The sequence below is a fragment of the Dipodomys merriami genome, unplaced genomic scaffold (genome assembly GCF_024711535.1).
Source record: "Dipodomys merriami isolate MVZ:Mamm:240054 unplaced genomic scaffold, mDipMer1.0.p SCAF_36, whole genome shotgun sequence".
Taxonomy (NCBI): domain Eukaryota; kingdom Metazoa; phylum Chordata; class Mammalia; order Rodentia; family Heteromyidae; genus Dipodomys; species Dipodomys merriami.
Window position 1 is genome coordinate 13,920,232 of NW_027205159.1, and position 9,838 is coordinate 13,930,069.

Consider the following 9,838-nt stretch of genomic DNA (forward strand, 5'->3'; position numbering starts at 1 on the left):
GCCGGGGCTGCCACTTCCAGGGTCCTCCGCATAGAGCGGAGGGGCCGAAGGTGTGGGGCGGTGCACGGAGGGTGTGCATTCGTCTTTATCTGGGTCCTCTCTCTCCTTCCCTTTCCTCCTCTTTCTTATCTTTGTTTTTTCTATTTGTTCTATGAGTGATTGTAGTTCCTCTGAGTCTGTAGACTCAGAGGTCTCTAGTTCGGCAAAATCAGGGTATGACCCCCCCCTGCTCTCCTCCTTTTCGCTGTCTGCCCTTTCTGATCTTTCTTCCTGCAGCATTTCTAAGGCGGCCTGACCATTCTCTACCGCCTCACTGCAACGCTGGTCCTCGAGACAGCCTCTTATCAGTTTCCATATTGGTCTCACTCCGCTCTTAAGCGTTCCTTGTTCAGAGGCAAAATCTAGGTCCCTCCCTAGTTTCTCCCAAGAGGCCACCGTGAGGCTTCCAGCGAACCATGGGGCAACGGTGTCACATTCATTCAAAAATCTCTCTAAAGTACTCTTTTTTATTTTTAACTTTTTTGAGTGCAGTAGCTCATTGAGAGCCAAAAAAATTGGGCGCGAAGAAGAAGCACCCATGTTTTAAACATTTAATGCTGGTAAACAAACTTTTACTTTCACTTTTGGCTACTCTATTGACTAGCCCCGGGTTCTCACTCTCTCTTTATCTACCGAGAAGAGCAAAAATCCCCCCGCTCTTGTGGTGGATTCCCCTTTTACCTGGGAACTTACTCCCCGCTCTTGTGGCGGATTCCCCTTTTACCTGGGAACTTACTCCCCGCTCTTGTGGCGGATTCCCCTTTTACCTGGGGACATACCCCCGCTTTTGTCGCGGATTCCCCTTTTACCTGGGGACTTACCGGTGCACCACCCTGACTGCAGAGAGTTCTGAGTCCTCATTGGGGTTATGGCTGAGTCCCCGTACGGGCCACCACGTGTCGCTACCGCCTCGACCAGCAAGGAGACGCGACACCGGACTCTTCTCTCTGCCGTTTATTCAGGACCTTTTTTTTCATCTTGTGACCCCAACCCCAGGGAGCATTCCCCACCGCCTTAAATACCCACTGGGTAGCCAACCCTGATACGCCACGTGGGAACCACCATTAGGTTCAGGTGCGTGGAAGCAAGCCAGATTCTTTGCCTTAGCCTTATCAGGAGTTGTTTACCACGAGAGCACTCGCCATCGGGAAGGCGGAGGGCGGAAGCCGGCACCATCTTCCAGGTGCGGCCTCTCGCAGCTCTCTACAGGTTACAGTTAAAGGACCAATGTAATGAGTACATTTCCTGTGGAGCATTGTTTCCTCCTCCTTTGTTTTTCCCCTATCATCCCTTCCCTCCTACCTACACAATTACCCCACCCCCCCCCACCCCCAGCCCTGGCAAAGTTGTAAATTTTGTTTTTAACATAGTGTCTTGTATATCTCACTGTTAAAATGGGTCAACTTGTATCCCTATTAAGCATTTTGTTTTTTCACCTACCTGAATTACAGAAGAGTATATAGAAGATGCAAGGCTAATACAAAATAGCTTGTGAAAAAGATTTTTGAAAAATAATATTATATGATAAAGTCATTAAAATTTTAAAACAATTACTGATTACCACAGTATAAACTAATTTGAAGTACAAGATAATTTTTGTATTTGCACACATTGTGCAATGATCTAAAGGAGTTAATTAACAAGTTAGTTCACCACCTTAAATATTTATTATTTTTGTATTGTGAACTTTTTTTCTTCAGGAAATTAGATCTTTATAACAACTTATTTCTACTCATCTCTCAACAATACATCCAACATTGCAATCTAGCTATCAGAAAATTAATCTTTTTCATGCTGAATATCACATTGATTATTATTATTTATCAATGCCACTGCAGACCACTTTTGGAAGTCAAATGGAATCATGAATTTGTTATTAACTTAAAAAACATAGAGACAAAATAAAGATTTTGTACCTCCATTTTGGAAAGTTTGGATCTGCTTGATCTTCTCAAAATAAATTACTCTTATTATTTTTCACTTCTTATTGTTATTGTATAGGTGATTTACAAAGTGATTACAGTTATATAAGACAGGTAATAAGTACATTAATTTTTGAACAGTGTTGCCCCTTCCCCCATTTTCTCCCTTTTCTTCCTCCTGATCCTTGCCCCAAAAGTTGTGTAGTTCATTTTCAACAGTGTCTAGTGAGTATTACTGCTGCATTTGTTGACCATTTGTCCCACCATTCTTATGTCATACCTTACTCTCTTCAAAATAAAACAAAACAAAATTTATATATAAGACAGAGTACAGAAAACAAAAACAGCTAGAAAGGAGATTAAAAAAGAAAAAGAAAAAAAATAAACCATAATTTTAATTGATCATATGTATACATCCACTGAGGCTTTTTTGTGAAAATATCGTACAGAGGGGTTACAATCACATGGGCAAGGTAATGAGCACATTTCTTATCAAGCATTGTTGCCTCCTCCTTTGTTTCACCTTCTGGTCCCTTCCCATCTACCCACACTGCTCCCAGTTTCCCGAAGTTCCCCAACCCCACTCGACTCCCACTGGCCAAAGTTGTAAAGTTCCTTTTTCACAGTAACGTCTTGTATATTTCATTTTTGCAATGGGTCCACCTGTATCCCTATTTAAACAATTTGATTTTTTCCCTTCCCCTCCACAAATTATATCAACATCAAATACAGTGAAAACAGGGGTTATGCCGTGGGGGAGGGACATACAAAGCAACAAAGAAATCATCTTATAAGTATGTTAGAAACAATCACAAGAAGGAAAAAACATTTGAATCCTATCTTGGGGTTCATTTCAACTAACATCAACTTATCTGACCATTTCTCCTTGTCTCAGATATATACTAGTTATTGCAAATGAGGGAAACCATGGGACCTATGTTTCATTGGCCCTGGCTTACTTCACTTAATATAATTGTTTCCAAGTCTTTCCATTTCCTAACAAATGGGGCAATGTCATTCTTTCTGATTGAGTCATAGAATTCTATTGTGTATATAATCACATTTTCTTGATCTATTCATCTTTTCAGGGTCATCTGGGTTGGTTCCATATCTTAGCTATGGTAAATAATGCTGCTTAAACATAATTGTCCTCATAGCTTTAGTATGGTCTTGTTTGTGATCATTTGGGTAAATGCTCAAAACTGGGGTTGCTGGGTCATAGGGGAGCTCTATGTGGAGTCTTTTGAGAAACTCCATACTGCTTTCCAAAGTGGTTGAACAAGTTTACACTCCCACCAACAGTGCATTAAGGTTCCCTTCTGTCCATATCCCCTCCAGCATCTGTTGTTATTAGAGTTCTTGCCTCTTCAGTAAATGGTGCTAGGAAAATTTGTTAATCACTTGTAGAAAACTAAAGCTAGATCCTTATATATCACCCTGCACCAAAGCAACTCCAAATGGATCAAAGACATCGAAGTCAAAGCAGACACTCTGAAAACATTACAGGATGGAATCAGAGAAACCCTAGGTCTCCTGGGTACATGCCGAAATTTTCTTAAAAGAGACCCAGAAACACAACAAAACAAACAAAGTTTGGACAAATAGGACTGCACGAAATTGAAGAGCTTCCCCATGGCAAAGGACATAGCTAGCAAGATCAATAGAAAGCCCACAGATGGGGAGATCTTCACTAGCCATGCAATGGATTAGGGTCTCATATCTAAAATATACTTAGAACTTGAAAAATTGAATCGTCCAACAACAAATTCTGAAAGAAACAACTGCCCAAGAAATAGGTGGGCTAATGACTTAAAAGAGAACGTTCTCTGAAGAGGAAAGGATGGCCAATAGACCCTGTTCCTTTTTCTTTTCTTACACTGTTGCACCCATCTGGCTATTTGCATATTGCTCCCTAAAGGGGACCTTCCTTTTTAAGTCTGAAATAAAGGCTCAGCTATGATCTTGCCTTGAACTGTCTACACTCCTCATTTCACTCCTAAAAATGGAGTCCTTGTCTCAGATCCTGTGGCTGTTAATGCTCTGGATCCATGGTAAGGGCAAAGGAAGGTGAAGAATCAGAGAGGGTGGGAGGGTGAGCTCTCATGGACCAGTGGTAATTTATCCATGTGTTAGATGTTCATTGTAGGGCAATGAGGTTTTGGTCTGAGAGAGTGAGGAACAGTCCAGAAAGCTAGAACCTGTGCTTGAGTGAAGACTGTGCTACGTGGGAATACTGCACTTGACTTCTAGAGACACTTCTCTGCTGCAAGAATATCACTTTTAATACTTAGTATTTTAAATTAGAATCAAATCATGAATAAGAGGAAACATATATAAAAATAAAAGTAATGCATGCATGGCTCCCTATGTTTATATATAATCTTGCTCTCTGCCTCATTCTAATTTCAGGATCCAGTGGAGATGTTGTGATGACCCAGACTCCAAGGTCCTTGCCTGTTACCCTGGGAGAGCCAGTCTCCATCTCCTGCAGGTCTAGTCAGAGCCTTCTCTATAGCAATGGAAACACCTATTTGAGCTGGTTCATGCAGAAGCCAGGCCAGTCTCCACATCGCCTGATCTATTTGGTTTCCAAACAAGACTCTAGGGTCCCAGACAGATTCAGTGGCAGTGGGTCAGGCACAGATTTCACACTGACAATTAGCAGGGTGGAGGCTGAGGATGTCGGAGTTTATTACTGTTTTCAAGGTACACATGTTCCTCCCACAATGATACAGCCTTGAACAAAAACCTCCCATCTGGCTGGGTGAGCTGTCCTCATGGCTGGCTGGTCTGGGGAGCAGCCCAGCAGATTGTGTGAGTCTGCCTAGGAGGAAGACAGTGAAGTCAATATTAGAATCACTCTAAATAGAGGTGAAGAGTTTATGACAATATAACAAAATGCAATCTATAACAATCAGGAGAATAATTACCTGAATATAAAGACCAGATAAACCATTAGGTATTTATTGAAAAATGCAATTTTCTCTTCAGTAATATTATAGCCAACCAGAAATCTAAAAATCAAATGTCTGCTGTGATTATTATTCTCTCTGTGATTAAATTTGTAATACTTTATTTCAGCACAGGCTAGCCTAAAACTTTTGCCATGCTTTCTGTTCAGAATCTGCAAACCCAATTTTGCCTTTTCTTTTTTTTTTCTCTTTTTTATTTTTTATTTTTATTTTTTGTGAACGTACTTTACAGAGGGGTTACAATTACATGGGCAATATAATGAGTACATTTCTTATCAAGCATTGCAGCCTCCTCCTTTGTTTACCCTTCACATCCCTTCCCAGCCTCCCCCCCCCCACCCAATCCTCCCCCCACCCCCAACCCCACCCCACATGACAACTCATACTTCTCATTGTTGCAACAGGTCCACCTGTATCCTTAAACGACTTGTTTTTCCCCCATCTCCTCCACAAATTATACTGACATCAAATATAGTGAAAGCAGGGGTTATACTGTGGGGGAGGGACATACAAAGCAACAAAAAATAATCTTATAAATGCGTTAGAAACAAATGCATGAAAGAAAAAAACATTAAAATACATATCTAAGGGTTCATTTTCCTTACATCACATTATCTGACATTTTCTGCTTGACTCATACATATACTAGATATTTGCAAATAAGGGGTCTGTCGAGGCGATCTCGGACTGTACTTGGCCAAGTTTTCCGGGAGGACGGCGTTCCTTCCTTAGTCAGAGGCTTGTGCCCCACGCTGGGCGCCAGTTGTCCTGACCATCAGGACTTCAAGGAGGGCAATGAACCTAAGTGAGAAGGAATGAAGGGACAAGAGACACAAAGAATGACAGCCAGACAAGGATTCTGATCAAGCTGCAAATTTTTATTTTTCACACAGGGGTATTTATATGCTTAGAATAAGGAAGCTTTTTCATTGGCCATAGCAGTTGCAGGATGTTTGCTTAGGGCAGTGTGAAAAAGTGGTCTTTAGCAGCTACAGGGTGTTTGTTTGGGGCAGGATGAAAACACCAGATTCTGTAAACAGCCTCAAGATGTTCCAGTGAGATAGTCAAGCCTATCATGCAGAGAGATGTCCTTTTAGCTCCCAACATATTGTGGAATAGTGATACTTAGTTAAAGTCACAAACATTACAACCTTTACAAGGCAAATTGTCATTATCATGGTCTATAAAGTTTGTGAATTCTATGAGCTTTGACAATACAAATTCACATATACTTTTTTTTATTTTTTAAAGTTCACTTGGCCTTTATTTGATACATTTTGATTTTATAACATGAGAGTTTTTCAAAAAGGGGTTTAAACGTTTGCATTTCAGCATAGCACATTGGTGTTTCCATTTTGACCATCTGCCATGAAGAGTGAGAATGAAAATGAGTACATCATTCCTCCCTAGAGGGACAGTTGATGTTATTTCTGTTTTTTAAAAGTTATTTTTATTTTTTGTGAACATACTGTACAGAGGTGTTACAATTACATGGGCAAGATAATGAGTACATTTCTTATCAAGCATTGCAGTCTCCTCCTTTGTTTACCCTTTATCTCCCTTCCCAGACTCCCCCCACCCCCCCACCTAATTCTCCCCTCCCTTCACCAAAGTTGTAAAGTTCGTTTGCGACATGACAACTTGTACTTCTCATTGTTGCAACAGGTCCACCTGTATCCTTAAACGACTTGTTTTTCCCCATCTCCTCCACAAATTATACCGACTTCAAATATAGTGAAAGCAGGGGTTATACTGTGGGGGAGGGATATACAAAGCAATAAAGAAATAATCTTATAAATGCATTAGACACAAATGCATGAAAGAAAAAAAACATTAAAATACATATCTAAGGGTTCATTTTCCTAACATCACATTATCTGACCTTTTCTGCTTGACTCATACATATACTAGATAACATATACTTTTGAAGTATTTAATTAAGAATTTGGATATTATTCTTTATCTATGTATGCATTTTCTTGACTATCTTTCTATATCCACATGCTTTAATGCTTTTACAACACTTGTTTCTGGGTAATAATGATCCTTAGTAATCATATTCTAAGAATTGTGTTTCATAAAATCCACTGATACCAAAAGCAGAGGAATTATAAAATTAACTTGCCTTGGAAATATTTGTCTCTGAGTGACTTATATTAAGAAAAAAATAGCAAATTTTAGATGATGTTTATTAGATTATCATTCTTCTCACAGGAGACACATCTGTTTTTTCCTCACCAGAGGCCAACGCATGTTCTAGAAACAAAGTGGAAATCTGGGGTCTTTAGGTCTGTTCTTTGTCACTGAGAAACTCCACCCAGCCCTGCCCAGCCCTGCTGATCTGCATGTGTCCATAGCACAGTCCACTTCTTCATATTCTGCTCACAACCTGAGCAGGAGGTTTTAGTCAGCACACAGCACAGAAATGAGGGCCCTTCCTCTTGATGCTCTGGCTCCCAGGTAAGGAAGGATGATAGTACTAAAGATTTCTCATCCTATGTTCACAGAGCTGCTTGGCTCTTCATTGAAATATTTGGTTAGTAGAATTAACTAAACAGATAATATTTTCCATATATCCATTGTCAGGTGCCAGATGTGACATCAGGTTGACAAGTAACATCCCTGTCTGCATTTCTGGAAGACATAGTTACCATCACTTGCAGGGCCAGTAAGGGCCTTAGCAATAACTTACTTTGGCACCAGAAGAAACCATGGAAATCTCCAAAGGTCCTGATCCTTTATTCAACTGGTATGCAATCTGGGGTACCATCAAGGTTCAGTGGCATGGATCTGGGACAAAGTTCAATCTCAGCATCAGCAGCTGGCCGCCTGAAGATGTTGCTACTTTTTTATTTTTTATTTTCATTTTTTATTACTGTCAACAGAGTTGTAGTTACCCTTCCACAGTAATACAAGTCATAACACACTTCACAGAGAAGCAGAAGTGAGAGGCTGGGCTACCCCAGCTGCTCTTCCTGGTGCCTCCACCTGCTGACAGAGCTTCTCAGATGCTCTTTTAATATCATGGGAAAGTATTGGGTGAAAGGTCATGGAGACACCTTCACACCCTAACTCTCTGTCTTTATGCTCATGTCAAGCAGCACACACTGGACTATGCCTGTTATGACTTACAAGGAATACACAACTGTATTCATGTGTAGCTCAGATTGTGTGCAGTCACCCAATAAAATGGAAACAGTTTTATGTAGATCAAAGCAGATATTTTGTATGTTTTTCATTGTAAAAATACCATACAGAAAGGTCACCATTACATGAGCAAAGTAATGAGTACATTTCCTATCAAGCATTGTTACCTCCTCCTTTGTTTTCCTCTACCATCCCTTCCTTCCCACTTCCATAACTACCCCTCCCTCCCCACGATTCTCCCCAAAGTTGTAAATTTTGTTTTCAACATATTGTCTTGTATATTTCACTGATACAATGGGCCAATCTGTATCCCTATTTAAGCATTATGTTTTTTCCCTTCCCCTACCCGAATTACAGAAGTGTAATTATAGAAGATGCAAGGCTAATACAATATAACCTGTGAAAAAGATTTTTGAAAAAATAATTTTGTGTGATAAAGTCATTAAAATTTTTTAAAACAATTACTCACTGCCACAGTACCTAATCTAATTTGAAGTATAATATAATGTTTTTGTATTTGCATACATTGTGCAATGATCTAAAGGAGTTCATTAACAAGTTAGTTCATCCACTTAAACATTAATTACTTTTGTGTAGTCAACTATTTTTCTTCAGGAAATTAGATCTTTATAACAACTTACTTCTACTCATTTCTCAACAATACATCCATCATTGTAATCTAACTATCAGAAAATTAATCTGTTTTTCATGCTGAATATCACATTAATTATTTTTTCTCAATGTCACTGTCAGACTACTTTTAGAAGTTGAATGGAATCATGAATTTGTTATTAACTTAAAAAATATAAAGACAAAATAATAAAGATTTTGTACCTCCATTTTGGAAGGTTTGGGTCTAACATTTTTTTGCTTGATCTTCTCAAAATAAGCTACTCTTTTATTATTTTTCACTTCTTATTTTTATTGTAAAGGTGATGTACAAAGTGATTACAGTTACATAAGACAGGTAATAAGTACATTTCTTTTTGAACAGTGTCACTCCTTCCCCCATTTTCTCCCGTTTCTTCCTCCTGATCCTTGCCTCAAAAGTTGTGTAGTTCATTTTCAACAGTGTCTAGTGAGTATTACTGCTATATTTGTTGACCATTTGTCCCATCATTTCCATGCTACCCCTTACTCTTTTCAAAATAAAACAAACGAAATTTATATACAAAACAAGGGTACAGAAAACAAAAGCAGCCAGAAAGGAGATAAAAAAATAAAAAGGAAAAAATAACACAAATAAACCATAATTATAATTGCTCAAAATTTTTTCCAAGTCTTTCCATATCCTTATGAATGATGCAATATCATTCTTTCTGATAGAAGCCTAGAATTCCATTGGGTGCATATGTCACATTTTATTGATTCATTTGTCCATTGATGGGTATTTGGGTGGATTCCATATCTCAGAGTAAGATAAGATACCATGAAAATATGACAAGAAGTAGTAGAAAAACACTAAGACTCTTAGGCATAGCTCTAAAATTCTTAAGTAAAGATCCAGACTCAACTCAAAGAAAGATTGGATAAGTGGGATTACTTCAAACTGAAGAGTTTCTACATGGCAGAGTTTCTACATGGACATAGCTAGCAAGTTAACTAGAAAGCCCACAGAATGGGAGAAGATTTTTGTTAACTATGCATCAGTCAAAGGCCTAATATTTAAAATATATTAAACACTCAAAAACTTAAACCTTCTAAAAATAAACCTGCAAAAAACCCCAATAATCCAACTAATAAATGGTCTAGAAAACG

The 9,838-nt window shown here is 38.9% G+C and overlaps 1 long non-coding RNA gene across 1 annotated transcript; it reads right to left on the minus strand.

Moving 5' to 3' along the window:
* Positions 1-4,413: 4,413 nt before the first annotated feature.
* Positions 4,414-5,786, minus strand: LOC138804219 (uncharacterized). The gene is made up of 3 exons (XR_011365205.1): positions 5,539-5,786; positions 5,320-5,425; positions 4,414-4,785 (listed from the first exon to the last, which is right to left on the minus strand). It is a non-coding gene; the product is annotated as an uncharacterized lncRNA (long non-coding RNA).
* Between the last annotated feature and the right edge of the window lie 4,052 nt (positions 5,787-9,838).